The sequence below is a fragment of the Bombina bombina genome, chromosome 5 (genome assembly GCF_027579735.1).
Source record: "Bombina bombina isolate aBomBom1 chromosome 5, aBomBom1.pri, whole genome shotgun sequence".
In the NCBI taxonomy this organism is placed as follows: Eukaryota; Metazoa; Chordata; class Amphibia; order Anura; family Bombinatoridae; genus Bombina; species Bombina bombina.
This window is the reverse complement of record NC_069503.1, coordinates 925532224-925553670: the sequence shown is the minus strand read 5'-3', so window position 1 is coordinate 925553670 and position 21447 is coordinate 925532224.

Sequence of the window (21447 nt, the reverse complement as noted above, 5' to 3'; positions counted from 1 at the left end):
TGAGATTAATTTGAGATTGAAACATTTTTATTATTTTCTAAGGCCTAGATTTGGAGTTTGGCGGTAGCCGTGAAAACCAGCGTTAGAGGCTCCTAACGCTGGTTTTAGGCTACCGCCGGTATTTGGAGTCACTCAAAATAGGGTCTAACGCTCACTTTCCAGCCGCGACTTTTCCATACCGCAGATCCCCTTACGTAAATTGCGTATCCTATCTTTTCAATGGGATTTTTATAACTCCGGTATTTAGAGTCGTTTCTGAAGTGAGCGTTAGACATCTAACGAGAAAACTCCAGCCGCAGGAAAAAAGTCAGTAGTTAAGAGCTTTCTGGGCTAACGCCGGTTTATAAAGGTCTTAACTACTGTGCTCTAAAGTACACTAACACCCATAAACTACCTATGTACCCCTAAACCGAGGTCCCCCCACATCGCCGACACTCGAAAAAAAATTTTTAACCCCTAATCTGCCGACCGCCACCTACGTTATCCTTATGTACCCCTAATCTGCTGCCCCTAACACCACCGACCCCTGTATTATATTTATTAACCCCTAATCTGCCATCCTCAACGTCGCCTCCACCTGCCTACACTTATTAACCCCTAATCTGCCGACCGCAAAGCGCCGCCACCTACGTTATCCTTATGTACCCCTAATCTGCTGCCCCTAACACCGCCGACCCCTATATTATATTTATTAACCCCTAATCTGCCCCCCTCAACGTCGCCTCCACCTGCCTACACTTATTAACCCCTAATCTGCCGACCGGACCTGAGCGCTACTATAATAAAGTTATTAACCCCTAATCCGCCTCACTAACCCTATAATAAATAGTATTAACCCCTAATCTGCCCTCCCTAACATCGCCGACACCTAACTTCAATTATTAACCCCTAATCTGCCGACCGAATCTCGCCGCTATTCTAATAAATGTATTAACCCCTAAAGCTAAGTCTAACCCTAATACTAACACCCCCCTAAGTTAAATATAATTTACATCTAACGAAATTAATTAACTCTTATTAAATAAATTATTCCTATTTAAAGCTAAATACTTACCTGTAAAATAAACCCTAATATAGCTACAATATAAATTATAATTATATTATAGCTATTTTAGGATTAATATTTATTTTACAGGTAACTTTGTATTTATTTTAACCATGTACAATAGCTATTAAATAGTTAAGAACTATTTAATAGCTAAAATAGTTAAAATAATTACAAATTTACCTGTAAAAGAAATCCTAACCTAAGTTACAAATAAACCTAACACTACACTATCAATAAATTAATTAACTAAACTACCTACAATTATCTACAATTAACCTAACACTACACTATCAATAAATTAATTAAATACAATTGCTACAAATAAATACAATTAAATAAACTAGCTAAAGTACAAAAAATAAAAAAGAACTAAGTTACAAAAAATAAAAAAATATTTACAAACATAAGAAAAATATTACAACAATTTTAAACTAATTACACCTACTCTAAGCCCCCTAATAAAATAACAAAGCCCCCAAAATAAAAAAATGCCCTACCCTATTCTAAATTACTAAAGTTCAAAGCTCTTTTACCTTACCAGCCCTGAACAGGGCCCTTTGCGGGGCATGCCCCAAGAAATACAGCTCTTTTGCCTGTAAAAAAAAACATACAATACCCAAGCCCCCCAACATTACAACCCACCACCCACATACCCCTAATCTAACCCAAACCCCCCTTAAATAAACCTAACACTAAGCCCCTGAAGATCATCCTACCTTGTCTTCACCTCACCGGGTATCACACCGATCCGTCCAGAAGAGCTCCTCCGATGTCCTGATCCAAGCCCAAGCGGGGGGCTGAAGAGGTCCATGATCCGGCTGAAGTCTTCATCCAAGCGGGGCAGAAGAGGTCTTCCATCTGATTGAAGTCTTCATCCAAGCAGCATCCATCAGGAGCGAAGCGGCAGCATCCTGAAGACCTCCACCGCGGAACATCCATCCTGGCCGACGACTGAACGACGAATGACGGTTCCTTTAAATGACGTCATCCAATATGGCGTCCCTCGAATTCCGATTGGCTGATAGGATTCTATCAGCCAATCGGAATTAAGGTAGGAATCAGCCAATCAGATTGAGCTCGCATTCTATTGGCTGTTCCAATCAGCCAATAGAATGCAAGCTCAATCTGATTGGCTGATTGGATCAGCCAATCGGATTGAACTTGATTCTGATTGGCTGATTCCATCAGCCAATCAGAATATTCCTACCTTAATTCCGATTGGCTGATAGAATCCTATCAGCCAATCGGAATTTGAGGGACGCCATCTTGGATGACATCATTTAAAGGAACCGTCATTCGTCGTTCAGTCGTCGGCCAGGATGGATGTTCCGCGGTGGAGGTCTTCAGGATGCTGCCGCTTCGCTCCGGATGGATGCCGCTTGGATGAAGACTTCAATCGGATGGAAGACCTCTTCTGCCCCGCTTGGATGAAGACTTCAGCCGGATCATGGACCTCTTCAGCCCCCCGCTTGGGCTTGGATCAGGACATCGGAGGAGCTCTTCTGGACGGATCGGTGTGATACCCGGTGAGGTGAAGACAAGGTAGGATGATCTTCAGGGGCTTAGTGTTAGGTTTATTTAAGGGGGGTTTGGGTTAGATTAGGGGTATGTGGGTGGTGGGTTGTAATGTTGGGGGGCTTGGGTATTGTATGTTTTTTTTACAGGCAAAAGAGCTGTATTTCTTGGGGCATGCCCCGCAAAGGGCCCTGTTCAGGGCTGGTAAGGTAAAAGAGCTTTGAACTTTAGTAATTTAGAATAGGGTAGGGCATTTTTTTATTTTGGGGGGCTTTGTTATTTTATTAGGGGGCTTAGAGTAGGTGTAATTAGTTTAAAATTGTTGTAATATTTTTCTTATGTTTGTAAATATTTTTTTATTTTTTGTAACTTAGTTCTTTTTTATTTTTTGTACTTTAGCTAGTTTATTTAATTGTATTTATTTGTAGCAATTGTATTTAATTAATTTATTGATAGTGTAGTGTTAGGTTAATTGTAGATAATTGTAGGTAGTTTATTTAATTAATTTATTGATAGTGTAGTGTTAGGTTTATTTGTAACTTAGGTTAGGATTTCTTTTACAGGTAAATTTGTAATTATTTTAACTATTTTAGCTATTAAATAGTTCTTAACTATTTAATAGCTATTGTACATGGTTAAAATAAATACAAAGTTACCTGTAAAATAAATATTAATCCTAAAATAGCTATAATATAATTATAATTTATATTGTAGCTATATTAGGATTTATTTTACAGGTAAGTATTTAGCTTTAAATAGGAATAATTTATTTAATAAGAGTTAATTAATTTCGTTAGATTTAAATTATATTTAACTTAGGGGGGTGTTAGTGTTAGGGTTAGACTTAGCTTTAGGGGTTAATACATTTATTAGAATAGCGGTGAGCTCCAGTCGGCAGATTAGGGGTTAATGTTTGAAGTTAGGTGTCGGCGATGTTAGGGAGGGTAGATTAGGGGTTAATACTATTTATGATAGGGTTAGTGAGGCGGATTAGGGGTTAATAACTTTATTATAGTAGCGCTCAGGTCCGGTCGGCAGATTAGGGGTTAATAAGTGTAGGCAGGTGGAGGCGACGTTGTGGGGGGCAGATTAGGGGTTAATAAATATAATATAGGGGTCGGCGATGTTAGGGCAGCAGATTAGGGGTACATAGGGATAATGTAAGTAGCGGCGGTTTACGGAGCGGCAGATTAGGGGTTAATAATAATATGCAGGGGTCAGCGATAGCGGGGGCGGCAGATTAGGGGTTAATAAGTGTAAGGTTAGGGGTGTTTAGACTCGGGGTACATGTTAGAGTGTTAAGTGCAGACGTAGGAAGGGTTACCGCATAGCAAACAATGGGGCTGCGTTAGGAGCTGAACGCGGCTTTTTTGCAGGTGTTTGGGTTTTTTTCAGCTCAAACAGCCCCATTGTTTCCTATGGGGTTATCGTGCACGAGCACGTTTTTGAGGCTGGCCGCGTCCGTAAGCAACTCTGATATCGAGAGTTGAAGCTGCGTTAAAAATGCTCTACGCTCCTTTTTTGGAGCCTAACGCAGCCTTTATGTGGACTCTCAATACCAGAGTTATTTTTATGGTGCGGCCAGAAAAAAGCCGGCGTTAGTTTTTCGGGTCGTTACCGACAAAACTCCAAATCTAGGCCTAAGTGTTTGCTATTTGGAGTTTTAGATTAGCTTACTGGAGTTCAGCGCAAGAGCACCTCTTTTTCATTTTGACAGTTAGGACTTTTAATGCATGAAGCTTACTCCATAAAGCAATGTCTGGAGATCCAAGGGTGATTCAAGGTTATGGTGTTTGATGAGAGGAGATAGGACTCGGCATGCAACTGCCAACCTCAATAATCTACACCTTCTATGGACTCTATACAGTAATATTATTGTTAGAAAGAAGAAGTATATGAAGCTATCATTTTATAATGTCAAAGGGACCTGGAATGCCAACTACCTAATTTATAGATTAATTTACTGAAGATGCTCCAAAAATATATTGTATCAGACACTGCTTGGGATGCTCAAGCAGAAAATCTGTTATATCAGACAAGGTAAGAATACTTGAAGACTGAAGTGAAAAATGCTGTTTTACCCATTGGGATCAATTTGAGAATAAAATGCAATTTCTACCATATAATGTCTTCTTTATTTGTGAAGGTAAAGATCTGAGATTGTGGAGATCACTTGTAGTGATAATGTTATTATTTGCTAGTTTGCTGAAGTAAAGTTGTTAAAGAGACTTAAAAGTAAATAGTATGTTACTGATTGGGCATTACATTCTTGTGTTTGAGCCTGAATAACAGGGCATGTGTTAAGGTGCCAATCTTGGAGTTAAAGGCCTAATGGAGCAGGATTTTCTGACTGTGTAACATCTGGTGGATAATTCACCAAATGAAAACTCACTTTATAAATTGTGTAGCTTATTAAGGTGCTTTTACTGGTAGGAAGGTGAGAGTATTTAAATTATATATTTTGAATAATATTTAGACGCACTTTTTAATTATATAAGTTGTTTAACTAGTGAATAAAAAAAATTAAATATTTTTTTCTGTCCCTAATTGTCCTCAGCAGAAGAGATTGTTAGAAAAGGAAATCCTAAGTAACAACATGCATCAGGGGAGTCAGAAAGCTCATAATATTCAGAGTAAAATTACAGTAAAATGGTACAAAATACATACATTGCAAAGTTGTTTTCTACATATTAATTAAATATTTTATATTGCAGTCTCAAATTGTTTAATGTCCCTTAAAATACTCATAATAATCCTAGCTGCTGTAAATTTTATTTGGGTATCAGAATTGTCTATTAGTTTGCATGTATGTAAAATTCTGAATCAGGTGATAAGTAAACATTTATTTGTAGAATCTCTTGCCAATTAATGTTTCTTCCTTTATCTCCTTCATCTGGTTAATCCCATTATTTTTCTATCTTTCTGCATCTGCATTTGTTTCTCTATTCTGCTTTCTTTGATGTCTTTTCCAATCCGTTAAAAAAAACTAAAACTTACTTGGTCTGTATTTTTTGTTTTTGAGTTAAATCCAAATAAATAAGAAAATCTGATTGAGTGGTTTTGCACAACATAAACCTCTCTACTAGTTTGCACACTACGTCCCGGATTATTAAAAACTCACCGGTATAAAGAGAAATCACATAAACTCTTTTGGGGACTTTTTTTTAGCATTATATTGAAACCTATATGCCTCTCCTTCACTTTCTGAACTCTGCATAGCAATAAACACTTAATAAAAACTTTTTTTAAAAGGAGACTGCTTAGATCATCTCGCCAGAGTGGAGAGCTTCGGAAACTCCAGCAACGATATTCCAATCATTCCTTCATAAAACTGTTATTTGGATTTTTCAGTTTCAACAACAAAGTTTTTGGATTTTAGTATTTCCCGAAGTTATTTGGAATAGCTTGTCAAATGGCTATAGTCCAAAAGATGATTTATGGGAGCCAGGAAGTGACATCCATGCTCCACGTTTGGTGGCGTCTTTTCATAGAGCTCATCTATCCAGGCCATGTAGGCTTATCTTGAGGTTGTGCTTCAGAGGAGGCTCTGTCATAACAGGGGTTTGGTGAAAAGGGTTTTTGCTGTACCTTCTGGGTTAAGGCATATCATAACTTTAAGGAGGCCTAGGAGGGGCTAAGCAGCCCTATTTTGAGACATTCATACTTTTATGTTTTGTTCTCTTTTTTTTTGGCCACTGGTTTTGACTTTGGCTTCCTTGACCTAACTAGTGAGTTTATTGTTACTGACTTTGACCTGTTCCTGACTAAGCTTTTGTTACTGATTTGATACTGTAATTGATTGAGCTGTTGTTTGACCCTGACTGCTTGACTTTGTTAATTCTGTCTACTCTGTTCCTGATATCATTGCCCTGTGACCGCTTCATCAGATTTTAGGAAACTTGCTGAATTTCCCTACAATAGATGTTCTCTATTTTTGTGTGAGCTGTACTTCAGTACCCTGTATAGTGTTGCATATGTAACCAAACTTATTTTAAGGCATGTTTAATATACTTTACATACTTCACCTTAGTTTGTGTTTGATATTAATTTGTTTCTTTGCATTGTAGGTAACTGAGAGAGAGTTTGGTTATCAAGGTTTTCACTCTCTTACCCTAGTATTTTACTTAGTTACAGTGAACTTAAAGGGATATTGTACACTAGATTTTTTATAAAGCCCATACAGGGTTTTGTTTTTTAAAAATATATATAGTTTTGCTTATTTTTAAATAACATTGTGCTGATTTTCAGACTCCTAACCGAGCCCCAAAGTTTTAGAAGTAGACTGTTGGCTACCTACTCCAGCTTGCTCCTGTTTGTTTAAAGGGTCATTTCATATGCAGGGGAGGGGGGGGGGAGTGTCTGCTCTTTTAGCTTTCCAACCCATTTCAATACGTGTCCCAGCCTAACCTTTTCAACAGTGGTAAACTGGCAGATTCTACGTAAGTTTTTAAAAGGTTTTATACTGAATTTTAGATCAGTATCTGTGCATATTATTCTTTATAGTAGTGTCTATTACATGTAGTTATATGACAAATGGTGTATACTGTCCCTTTAAGATTGTAGTATTTAATAAGAGTATTTTGGTAAGTGAGGCCTCTCAGCAAATGATTCCAGCTTGGCATATTTTGGTACAGCAGTTTCGCTGTTGAAGACGTGCCCAGCCAGGAAAAAATCAGGGGAGAAAAGTTATAAGTCCACTCAATATTAAAGATAGTAGAAAAAGCTACTTTTTTAAACGTCCACTGCAGTTTTTAAGTCATCTAAGATTAGTCGACTAGTATAGATTTCCATATAGCTAGGGTGACCATATTGCCACTTTAAAAAGGGACACATATTAAAATACATATGTCAGGGCTGTTTTCAGGGCTGTTTAAAGAAATGTTTTGTATACGAACCCTGACATATGTATTTTTCATGTGTCCCTTCTTAAAGCGGCAACATGGTCAGTCTACATATAGCATACACAACCACAGAGATTTATGCATTGAGTAAACATTTCATACATATGTTTTATAGAGGACATGTATTGCAATAATTATTTTAATTATTGCTTATTATCTTGTGCATTTTCAGTTGTTTTTTTTAGTTTAAAGATCTTTACTATTGTTTCCAGCAAATATCAGAAAAGCATTATGAAAGAAGTCGGTATTTAATTTTATACTTACTTAAAAGCTTGTGCTTATATTTATGATTCTGCCTATGTTGTTGAAAATAAATGACGCCTATTTGTCATGCCGCATTTGAAATCACAAATCTTCGTTATTGGCAGAAAATAGTGTCATTTTTCTTTCCAGGAGTGAAGATATATTACCTTCATTAATTAAGGTAAATATTTTATTAGAGCAGACAGTTAAACACTGAGATTCTAACACACAATACTAACGCTCTGTATTTTAGCTGAGTGTTATATTCCTCCCAGATGGCCTATTCAGCACAGCAATTACTAATGCCAGTAACTAAAAGTGTTTTATAATTGGTTAAAAGCAAGACCATTCTTCATTTTTAAAGGTCACACATGGAAATTGATAATCAATTAATGGCAGCAAAGCAAGGCCAAAAACACCTGTGTAAGAAATGTGATATTCATTTATAAGGTGCTTATTATTTATTATCTTAAGGTGTGTTTCTATCAGTTATAACATACAATAAAATCATAGAAATGAGGGAGCAATTACAGATACATCTCTGACCATCATAAAGACCATTTGTTCTCTCTACTATTTAAAGAAAAACTTTTACTAACTAGTGCTGCAAATAAAAAGGGCAAGCTTTAAACTAGAACCCCCCCCCCCAAACCCCCACTTCTTTGTAAGTAACTTGTCACAGATCTCTTCTGCATCTGAAGAAGAGAACTGCAAGGTCTTGAAAGCTTATGGAATAAAACAAACTTTAATTTTGTTGGTCCACTAAAAGGTATCACAATCTAGTAAAGGAACATTGCCAGCTGTATCAAATTCTTATTGCCCTTAATTGCAACCTAAAATTTAGTTAAAGGGATAGTAAACCCCAAAATGTTATTTTATGTTTCAGATAGAACATACAATTTTAAACAACTTTCCAATTTAATTCTATTATGAAATTTTCTTCATTCTCTTGTTATCCATTGCTGAAGGGACAGCATTGCACTACTGACAGGAAGCTGAAAATATCTATTTAGCCAATCACAAGAGACAAGTGTGTGTAGGCACCAATTAGCAGCAGCTTCCACTAGTGTATGATATGTGCATATTCATTTTTTAACAAGGGATACTAAGAGAATGAAGCACATTTGAAAATAGAAGTGAATTTAAAAGTGTCTTAAAATGACATGCTCTATTTGAATCAATCAAGTTTAATTTTGACTTTCCTATCCCTTTAATGCTTTGTAATTGCTGTAGATCAATGCTTTTTTATTTTTAAAAAGCAACACACTGAGATCTATTCAAATCCAGATCTTAGGCCCTGATATTCCAAACCTCTCTGCTCAGGTGAGATATTCTAAAATGATCCACCAGCACTGCAAAATCTCTAGTAAAATATTCAAAAGGAAAATTTTTCTTTGCTTCTCCAAGGTGCGTTCCCTGCATTTCTGTATGCGAAGGAGAAACAAGCCCAGTGCAATATAGCACTACATGACATTACAGTTTTGCTGCATTTACACTTTGTGCTTTCTATTTTATATCACTCAGATTCAATTGTATTACATTTAAACTTTGCACTTTCTGTTTTCTATTTTATTTTGTATACAGCAGTGTATTTAAATTAAAACTGTAAAACTGTCAGCTTCAGTTTCCCAGAGAGCGTCATTACTTTCTATGTGCAAGTCCCACATTGTACAGCTGCATCGGAGCCTGAACCGCAACCAACTCAGTACAGGTCATCCAATCAAAGCGGACAGAGCGGAGTGCCGTAGCTGCAGCAGATCAAACCGTAATCAAATGTCACTCAAAAGGAAAAAGAGCAGGCACTACTCAGCGGGTAAAAATAAAATCCATCTTTATTGCAGGAAAATTAAAAAACAAAGTCCATGGCTAGACTGACAGACAGGAAAGGAGGTAACGGCCTGGTTCCCCCTAGTGGCGCGTAATCATAGGCTATCGGGTGTAAGAAGGCATACCCATTTATAGGGAAATTAATTAACCCCTTATTCGCAATACACAAAATCATTAGTAAAAGCAATGGTATTTTAAAAACAACAGACATTAGAATCAATGAGCAAGTAATTTGAAATACCTATTTCACAAGTGTACATTGAACACACAGAGCACTGACATTTATATTTATATAGCAAGAGATGGTATATACATATTCATATTGACAAAAATCATTTATGCTGTATTAACAATATGAGGAGGAACAGACTAAGGGGACATAAAAAAGATGTATCACATGTTTACAAGCTACTTATAAAGAAGCAAATGATAATTTTCCATATTATGATGGAATGACCACAGAATGCTAACCAAGGCACATAATCCATCAGTGCCTAGTTAGTTAATTAATAATATTAATATTAATAATTAAACATTCTCTAGTTTGGAGAGAGATTATAGTGCTGACTTCACAGAGGCAGAATGAAAAGGGGAGGAACTTGAAAGGGGAGCAACTTGGAAATCCCAGAAATATGAGAGATGACTTCCATAGAAGCAATGAAACTATCTGGGAGAAAGAAGGTAACTTCAGGACCTATGGGGCTGAAATAAAGGCTCAGTTTGCATCAGTTCCAAATTCAAGTGAAATGTTCACTACAATTTAACCTGCCTTTGTCTATACTTTAGTATATATTACTTATCTGTTAGTTAAAATAAGTGTATTGGCAATTTTGAGCAAAGTTCCCCTGCATTACTGGTGGCGATACAAATTAGTGAGACCAGCTTGTTTAAAATGTCACAAAACTTATGAGACAGCTTTAGACATACCCAGGAAACTCCCTTGCTCAGCTCAGGGACTGCCCTTTCCCTACCACTTTCTGAAACTGTCAGTTTACAATGGAGAAAATACAACGTGCAATGTAATTTGTAAAAGATACACAGAAATATACAAGCATGATCCTAAGTTATTTAAAGGGCCATAAAACCCATTTTATTTTCTTTCATGATTTAGATAGAACCTAACATTTTAAAAAAACTTTCTAATTTACTTCTATTATCAAATTTTCTTAGTTTTTTCTTTGTGGAAAAGCAGAAATGTAAGTTCAAAAGTGTGCATGTGTAAGTAGCACTATATAGCAGCAGTTTTGCAACAATGTTATAGCTAGCAGGGGCACTAGATGGCAGCCCAATTTCCTGTTGTGTAGTGCTTTAGGCATGTGCACGCTACCTACCTAGGTATCTATTCAACAAAGAATAACATGAGAATGAAAAAAATTGATAATAGAAGTAAATTGGAAACTTTTAAAAAAATTGTACCCTCTATCTGAATCATGAAAGAACATTTTTGGGGTTTAATGTCCCTTTAAGTAACACATTCATAGCATAATCAGAATGTGTAAAATCACTGCTAGATTAAAATTTAAATGTATTAAAGTACAAATGAGAAAGTGAAAAGCTTAAATGCAATAATACTGAAAGAACCCAATCTGAAATGTATAGTAATATTAAATACAATGCACAAAGTGTAAGTGTAACAAAACTCTCATATCATGCAGTGCTATATTGCACTGGGCTTCTCTCTGCTTCACATACATAAATTAGAGAGATCTCCCGTGCTGGAGAGTTCTGCCCTTTTTCTTTTGAAATTCAGTGAGTTCAGCCTTTGTGAAGTCTGAACTACAATTTCTGACCAAGCTGGAGAATATTTTAATATTAGGGCCTCAGTATGTTGCATTTTCACAAGAAGAAATCCAACTCTGAAAATAGACAAATGCCGCTAGTGTCCCTCATATTCAGCAAACGTTTGCTTCCTAATAGTCCAAATGCACATGCTATATATATATATATATATATATATATATATATATATATATATATATATATATATATATATATATACAATTAAACAATATATTGCAAAAAACAAGCATACAGAAGAGTTGTTTTAAAATAATTTAAATTGTAATTCGATAACAAAATGTGCAGGTCTTTAATATGTAAGAGCAGTCCTGGGAAACAACCCTTGAAATGCCTGGTGGAATTTGTGTCCCAAGTCTCAGGGGTGACCAATTTGAGACACTGATCTAAGCTTAAATTCAATACTCATTGTGGATCTGTCCTGCAAAGTAATTCATAAATTATGTGTGCATGCCACAGCAGGTCTCTAGCCCTCCAGGAGAGAGGGGGAAATCACATTTGTCAAGTGAATTACATCAATAAAAGGTAAAATAATCTATTAACTGCAAACGGTTTAATACACTAAATAAAATAATTTATAGCAGACTTAATTTTCTGTGTGATGTCCCTTTAACATAACAGTGACAATCACGGCATAAAAAATACTGGGTGCTTAACATTTTATTGCAAAGATATACCATTGTCATGATCATTTTTCCTCCAAATCCGTGCCTCAGAAATAAAAAAAAGGTTAAAATGAAGAAAAAATATACCAAGTATTGTAAATCCATAAGTAATTTAAAGGAACATGAAAGTCAAAATTAAACTTTTTAAATTTCAGATAAAGTATGCAATAAAAAAAAAATCAATTTATTTCCACTGTCAAATTTTTCTCCAATTCCCTCTCTGGTCACGTCATCACAGACCAACTTATTTAAATGATCAAATACCACTACATCAACTACATCAACTATAGAGGTTCTAAAATTACTACAATATACCCTGCTGGAATGTTATATAAAAGAAGTTAAATATTTAAGCTGTATAAATATTCCATTTAAAATATTAAATATTCAATTTCACCCCATCATCCTAAAAATGTTTGACTTTTGAGTAGATTTCACATTTAAACCTATATCTTTATTTGGTATCCATCTTATCTCTCTCTATGCTTTCAAAATTGATTATTTTTACATTAAAGTAGATTTGAGATTTTAATCCCAGACAATGAGACAAATATTTACCTGTGTGTAACTTTTCCATTAAGATAAAGTAAAAAGTTGCACATTTATATTTTACAATAATTTTCATCACCTGTACCATATATATTGAATATTGTTTAAAAATAATCCGTTCCCATCAATATGAATTACTACTTTCATACAAAATGTTTGATATTAGTAACATCTGATGAGGGAAATTTCAGCTGTTTTTCTAATATGTATCAAAGCTTTTAAGTCAATCAATGTCCACATTAAAAAACACTAATAGCAAATTAATGATATGTGCCTTCTAAATATGTGTATTAGTTTAGTTACAAATGCAAATTCGGAACGAAAAATGGATATTCCTTTTGTTTCCTGTAAACAAATATCCAAATGAATGAACCAACAAAATTTAAAGAAAACAAACAAAATACTGATGAAATTCATCAGTATTCATTAGTTAAATAACCTTTAAAGGGTTAAATACTTATCTCTAGTGCGCTGAAGAGCTGGTCCCCCTTCTTCACAGAGTGACAGCCATGCTAATAGGAGGGTTAGCATGGCAGCTTCCAGGGCCTGCACTAAAGGAGAAGTGTTCTTGGGGTCTGCATGTGTCTTGTCACCTAGTGTCTGTCTGTCCTCTCGTATACACTTGCATGTTGTCCTCTTTGTGTTGTCACCTTGTGTTTGTCGTAAACTGTAATTTTTGGCTTGCCTGTGTCCTGCCCCAACTACTGGGGCATCAGGTCTCAATTTGGACTGAGGCCACACATCTTGCGGCCCTATCTGGCCATTCAGTTAGCAGTGGCATTCCTACAGGGGGGTCTAGTGATGTCTGGGCTATACTTGCATCAGGTCTGGCCCCTCAGCCCCCCCTGCTAAAGAGTATACAGAATATGTATGGATTTGCCTTTATTGTGTCAGGGTTTTCAATATGTCTGCAGTAGTGAAAAACCTGCCACCATAGGGCCAGATAACGAGTGGCGCGCTAGCAGTTGAGCACGAGCATTATCAGGTTTGTTGTGGCTGTTTGAGCGCGTTGGAAGTAGCGCAAGTATTACAAGCTGAAAGTAAATAAGATTGCTTGACTTGCAATTGAATTCAATGTGTCAGGATAGCGTGACCTCAGAGCTCTGGTTAACTGTTACACTTGAATAAAATGTGTCACAAAACAAAAATACAGTTAAAAAGGTACAGTTACACTCATAATAACACTAAATAGTAAAATGATTTTAAAAAGATTCCATTCACAAGTTATAAGTGTTCAAAAATATAAGGTCTAAGGTGTTAAAAATAAATAAAGACTTTACCATTTAGATACATACATGTCTAAAGATGTATATGTATGTACTGTATATGTATGTGTGTACATTTGTATTTATGTATTTATATGTGTATATATATATATATATATATATATATATATTTACAGACATATACACATAAATACACATGTATACATATAAATACTTATATAGAAGTACATGGGAACCCTTTACAGTCATATATATATATATATATATTATCCAACCCCAATCCCCAAAAAAATGTGACAGTATGGAAAATGCAAAAAAACAAACAAAATAGTCATTTGAAAATTCAATTCACCCTGTACTATATTGCAAACACATTACTAACACATTATTTGATATTTAACTTTGTGAATTTAATGTATTTTGGAAAAAAATACACTTATTTAAAATTTGATGCAACACACTACAAAAAAGATGGGACAGTCAACTGACCAATCTGTAACATAACCTTTTCTTTTACTAACACTTTTTTGGGCACTGAAGACACGAGTTGGTTAAGTTTAGCAAGCGGAATTTTCCCCGTTCATCCATTATGTATGTCTTCAGCTGCGCTACTGTACGGGGCCTTCGTTGCCTTATTTTGTGCTTCATAATGCACCACACATTCTCAATCAGAGACAGGTCAGGACTGCAGGCAGGCCATGCTAGCACCCGCACTAATGTGTTTGTAATCCGAACAGAATGTGGTTTGGCGATGTCCTGCTGGAAAATGCAGGGACGTCTCTGGAAAAGACGACGTCTAGATGGCAGCAAATGTTGATCCAAAATGTATACATATCTTTCTGTATTAATGATGCCCTCATAAATGTGCAAGTTACCCATGCAATGGGCACTGACACCCCCCATATCATGACAAAGGCTGGCTTTTGAACCTGATGCTTATAACAGCTTGGATAGTCCTTTTTCTTCTTTGGCCCGGAGACGGCTGTTTTTTCCAAAAACTATTTCAAATGTTGAGTCGTCGGACCACAAAACATGATTCCACTGTGCTACTGTCCTTCTCAGATTAGAATGAGCCCAGAGAAGTCGGCGGTGCTTCTGGACAGTGTTGATGTATGGCTTCTGATTTGCATAGTAAAGCCTTAACTTGCATCTATGGATGCAGCGGCGAATGGTGTTGAATGACAAAGGTTTACCAAAGCCATGTCAGGATATCCATTACAGACTCATGACGGTTTTTGAGACAGTAACGTTTGAGGGATCGGAGATCACGCGCATTCAGAAGTGGTTTACGCACCGAGATTTGACCGGATTCCTTCAATCTTTTAATTATATTGTGCAATGTAGAAGGTGAAATGCCCAAAATCGTATCCATTTATCTTTGGGGAATGTTGCTCTCAAAGTGTTGGCTTATTCACTGACGCATCTGTTGACAGATTGGCGAGCTTAGACCCATCTTTGCTCTTCAAGGACTACGCCTTTTTTGGAGACTCCTTATATACAATGATTATACGATTGCCTCACCTGTTTCATACCTGATTGCCCCTGTCCCAACCTTTTTTGGAATGTGTTGCAGTCATTAGATTTGAAATGAGTGTATGTTTTCAAAAATACTTTCAATTCTCAAAGTAAAACATCAAATAATGTGTAAATAATGTGTTTTCAATATAGTACAGGGTGAATTGAATTTTTAAATGACTCTTCTTGTTTGTTTTTATTTGGGGCTGGGTGTGTGTGTATGTATATATATATATATATATATATATATATAGTAGGCAAAAGCAGATGTATACTTTAGGCAAGGGTGAAGTAAAATGTTCCTTTATTGAAATTTCCATGTAGAATAAAAACAAACCAGGAGGTCCAAAGTAAAACACGCACACTTACAGATAGTATAAGTTAGCATACTTATACTCTCTGCAAGTGTGTGTGTTTTACTTTGGACCTCCTGGCTTGTTTTTATCCTACTTGGAAATTTCAATAAAGGAACATTTTACTTCACCCTTGCCTACAGTATACATCTTCTTTTGCCTACTCGACATGGACCAGGTAACTGTAGGCTAAGGGAGCTCCCGGATTGCCTCTTACTCACAGCAAAAATAGCTCTGGGATTCCGCTATCCTGATTGATTGTCTACACCATGTGATCGGACACACCTCCTTCAGCTGTTTACTACGCCGCTATGAATGCTGTGGATGCAGGCGGCTCTTGAGCGATAGAAGGCTTACTTTCCGGGCCTGGATTCTGGTTTGAACACCTTGATGCGGTGAGTGGATACAGCTACATGCTATTGTGCATAGACTGCTCATGTTTTTTTCATACTCCCGTTGGTTTGATAAGTTTATGTCTCTTCTCAGCTCACAGCTGACATATATTGGAGGTTTCCTGCACAGATATAATCTGTACTTTTCTATTCTGGGGGATTTGTCTAAATTCAAATTTTTACATTTTTTTTTTTATTGAAGGCAATGGGGCCCATTTAACAAGCTCCGTAGGGAGCTTGTGGGCCCGTGTTTCTGACGAGTCTTCAGACTCTCCAGAAACAGCAGTTATGAAGCAGCGGTCTAAAGACCGCTGCTCCATAACCCTGTCTGCCTGCTCTGAGCAGGCGGACAGGAATCGCCAGAAATCAACCTGATCAAGTACGATCGGGTTGATTGACACCTCCCTGCTGGCGGCTTGTGAGCTGCTGGTGCAATGCTGAATACGCATTCATTCAGCGAGGTCTTGCGGACCTGATCTGCAGTGTCGGATCAGGTCCGTAAGACCTTTCTTAAATAGGGGCCAATATATTACTTCATTACATGAAATAAATACAAACTGTAATGCTAGACAAGTTAGTATACATTTTCCATATTACAAAGTAAGCAGATTTATAAAAGATGCAGTTGTCTAGTTATCGAAGTCCATTAAGATATATGCCTGTTTTTCTTTCAGGAAGCATATATAAGATTCAGTTCTAGTACATTGGGTAATTCAAAATGAACTGTACATAAACCAGTAAGAAAAATGTGCATAATTTCTGTGCATGAGAAAAACTGAGGTAACCTATGCTTCTCTGCAAACAAAATCTACACTGTACAAGTAGTGTAGCGGAAACAATAGACAGAACAATTAATGACTAACCATTTCACACAATAAAAACATTTGCATCAATATCAGTACCGTACATTAATTGGAAGGGGGATAGGAGACATAAAGGGGAGGAGGAGGATGTTAGAGGTGGAAGAGAGAGAAAAAAAAAAAGAAATAGAAGAAAAACCTCTCAGGGTATATTCCATGTGACGGAGGGGTCCTAGTTTTTGGTTTAGTATGCAGGGAATTCCAAGGTTCCCAGGTATCTGAATAAAGGTCTAAGGTGCCTCTGTTCATTCATACTGCTTCCTCCATACTCCTTATTTTAGTTAACTATTTCAGATACTTTATGTATTGATGGGACTATTTGTTGCTTCCAGTGTCTCGACAGGGATAGTTTGGTTGCCATCATTACATAAATAAATAGATGTTTTTTTGCTTTGGTAATTTTGGGGACGTCTAAGTGGAGAAGGCACATTGCAGGGCACCGAAGTGATGGGAGTCCCATCTTCAAACATAAGTCTAATATATACCCCCACAGGCCTTGTATACGTGGGCAATCCCACCATATGTGAATATCATCACCCCAATTTCCATATCCTCTCCAGCAAAAATATGAATCTGTGTTGGAGACCCTAGATAATCTAGTAGGTACCCAGCCATCTAGTCAGAAATTTGTAATATAGCTCAAACAGTGTGATACAGTGTATAGCAGACTTAGTCACTTCAATAGCTGATGACCATCTCTTAGGCTCCATAGAACGTCCTAGGTCTCTTTCCCATGCTAAAATGTTATGGGTCTTACGTAGTGACAGGGAGTCAAGGAGGCATCGGTAATGTACTGTCATAGATTTCTGTCCTTGAAGTCCTGCTTTCCATCTTACTTCCCATAAAGTCAGGTCTCTAGGGGGTCTCTATGGATAATGTCTGATAATAGTTTATGGAGTCTAAAACTAACATTTTGGCAAACAGCTAAACGTCTATGTTTATGAGTGATATGGAGCAGTAACTGGGGCATTGTTTGGGATCTTTATCTTCTTTTGGTATTGTAAGAATGTTGGCTTCTAGGAACTCCGGAAGTAACAAGCCTGTATCAAAGGCTCTAGCAAAGAATCTCTGTAAGAAGGGGGCCAAGATATTGCCATAAGTTTTATAAAATAAGGGGGATAATCCATCTGGACCTGGGGTCTTATGAAGTTTTAGCTGTTTAATCGCTATTTTGATTTCTTGAGTGGTGATGGGCTCAGATAAGTGGTCAATTTTATTGTGATCTAATTTGGGAAGTTTTAGGGATTCCAGGAACCTAGTAATAATTGGTCGGTCAACCATCTCTGTGTCTTCCTGTTCTCCTATATTGTATAAGGTACTGTAATAGGTCTTAAATGCCTCACCAATCTCCTTCGGGGAATACACTACTTTGTCCACAATTTTTAGTTTTTGGATTCGGGACGATTTGAGTCTAGCTTTTAGTTTGTTTGCTGAAAGTCTATTTGCCCAGTTCCCTTGGTAGTAAAATAATTATTTTAACCTGAGTATGTTGTCTTGGATACTCTCTGTTTCTTTACCAGTTATTTCTATTCGCAATTCACCTAAACGGGTAGCTAATATATTATCAGGATTGTCTTTGTTTTTCCTTTCCAAAGTCCTCAGTTCTCCGAATAGGTGTGCTAGAGTCGCCCCCCTATCCCGTCGTAATTGTGCTGCTAACTTTAACAAAGTCCTTCTCATGTAAGCCTTCATTGAGGCTCAAAGTATATCTGTCCAGTATCATTAAGCATAAAACATTCCTGCAGGTCTGTGGCAGTCTGCGTTAACCATGGGTTTTTAATTAGATAGTCAGCCAGTCTCTATATCCTGAAGTTAAGTTCACATTTTGAGGCCCACGGTCCCACTGAAAACTTCAAGGGGCACTGGTCACTTCACCATTTATGTGTCATTTATTCTGATTTAGTCCATCAGTGCATACTCCTCATACTTTGACATATATATATATATATATATATATATATATATATATATATATATATATATATATATATATATATATATTAGCACAATACCATCATATATATACTGTATATAGAAATATGTATTTATGAATGAATAAATAGAACATATTCTTCTTTGTGAAAAACATTGGAATGTGAGATATTAATAATTTCATGTTGGGTTAGCGCACTTGAGAAAATGTGATGGACTTGAACGCAAGTAGGGTGTTAGTTTTCCCCCACTTTTCTTGTTCCATTAATAAAGAGAGTTCCACTAGTAATCTAGCCCATATTTATAGAGGAAGGGTCCATGAGTGCATATTCTGTGGTGTAGACTATATGGTGTCTGTTTTTATATGATGGTGGATGTCTGTGGTATATTTGTGTGTGCATGTGGGCACCCATAGATGTCTGTGTATGTTATTTTTCTCTGATAGTGCAGCTTACGTGTGATGACAAGTGCTGGGGGGGGGGGGGTGGACTGCTCTGTCTTAAAATGCCCAAGCCTATTTTTTGTTCCATTCTGGCCCTGCTTAAAGGGACTTGAAACCCACAATTTTTCTTTCATAATTTAGGTTGAAAATACAATTTTAAAACACTTTCTAGTTTACTTCTATGATCAAATTTGTTTCATTCTCTTGGTATAATTTGTTGAAGGAGCAGCAATGAACTACTGAAACATGGGTGAGCCAATGGCAATAGGTATATATCCAGCCACCAATCAGCAGCTAGAACCTCGGTTCTTTGCTGCTCCTGAGCTTACCTAGATAAACCTTTCAGCAAAGGATAACAAGAGAAGGAAGCAAATTAAATAATAATTGGAAAGTTGTTTAAAATTGTATGCTCTGTCTAAATCATGAATGTCTAATTATGACTTTATTGTCCCTTTAAGTGTGCTGTAAAATGCTTCAAATTGACTACTTGTTACATATTATATAGTGATTGCTCAGAACTGTACAAAAATACACGACGATATGCAGAGTTTTGCAAATAATAGACAGTTTTAAATTTTAAATTTTTCAATCAGATATTGTTCAATTTGATAATAAATTAATTTGACAAACACTTTGAGATCATCATAATATGGGCTAGATTACAAGTGGATCACTATTTAGCGATCCCACTCAAGCGTTAACTAGAAGTAATCTTTTCGCGCAAAAGTTGAAAGTAAAAAATGTGCACATAAGCAAAGCCTGGTGCGTGTTAACTTCCGGACTTTGCGAAATCGCAACCATTTTAATGCATTCTCCCAATAGAATCATACTGTAATATGTATATAAATATAAATAAACATAGAACAAGCTAACAAGTTATTGAGCTGCTTGTTTGTTCCGGAGAGTGTGCTTCTCTCTGTGTGTATTATGTCTCCCTAAGGGATAAAGGGGCAACCAGACGTGGACTCCTTGCTCAGTGTGCTTAGATACTGGCTGCACCTCAGTGACGAGGCCCAATGAAGGCCGAAACAATCGTCTGGGGTTGCTGTGTTCCTTGTGTGCTGGACTGACTTTAATAGGCGGGATCAGACTGTTATACTGCTGGAAAGTTCTACAATGTGAAAATCATTTTTAGGCTGCAAACAAGCTCTACCCAGGTGGTAAATCACCATAGAATAAGCTAACAAGTTATTGAGCTGCTTGTTCGTTCCTATGAGTGCACTTCTCTCTGTGTGTATTTTGTCTCCCTAAGGGAAAAAGGGGAACCAGACGTGGACTCCTTGCTCAGTGTGCTTAGAGGAATATGGCTACACCTCACTGACAATGTCTAATGAAGGCCGAAAAGATCATCTGGGTTTGCTGTGTTCCTTGTTCAGAGACAAATTGCCTGGCATTTTGGTGCTGGACTGAATCTAATAGGTGGTATCAGACTGATATATTACAGGAAAGTTCTACTCTGTGAAAAGCATTACTGAGCTAAAAAGAAGCTGCACCAAAGTGGCAAATGGCCATAGAACAAGCTAACAAGTTATTGAGCTGGTTGTTTGTTCCTGAGAGTGCACTTATCTGTGTGTGTGTGTGTATATATATATATATATATATATATATATATATATTATCAGGGATGCACAATTCCTATCGCCCGACGCTCGGGACATGCAGTTCCAGGCGCCGGGCATGTGTGTTTTTTTTTTATATTTAGCCTTGTTGCTGGCAAGCAGACCACAGCAGGGCTAAAGATTTTTTTTATTTTTTTTTCTTCTGCGCTATTAGGACTAGGAGCGGGGTTACATGGTACAGCCTGCACAGATCGATCATCCGCATATTTGTTTGCAAGAAAAGATACCCTGCTAAGTACCTAATTAGCAGACCTGGACTGAGTATTGGGGATAACTGTGGGCCGTTTCTCTCTGTTCGATTTGTACATATTCCCTGTTTATCCCTCTGCTGTATTTCTCTTTACGGACTGGAGTTGCGGCTCTCTAGTGGCCCTCAGGTGATCAGGTTTCTTTGGGAGATACAGCAGTAAGGGAGGTCTGCGATCCTGCGAAGGTAGAACTCTCGATATTACCACCACAGGATTGGTCTAGTTTAGCCTCATGGCTTGTAGAGCTTAGATCACAGCGAACTTGATCACAGACTGTTCCCTATATATTTGCACACTCTCAGGCTCCACCTTGAC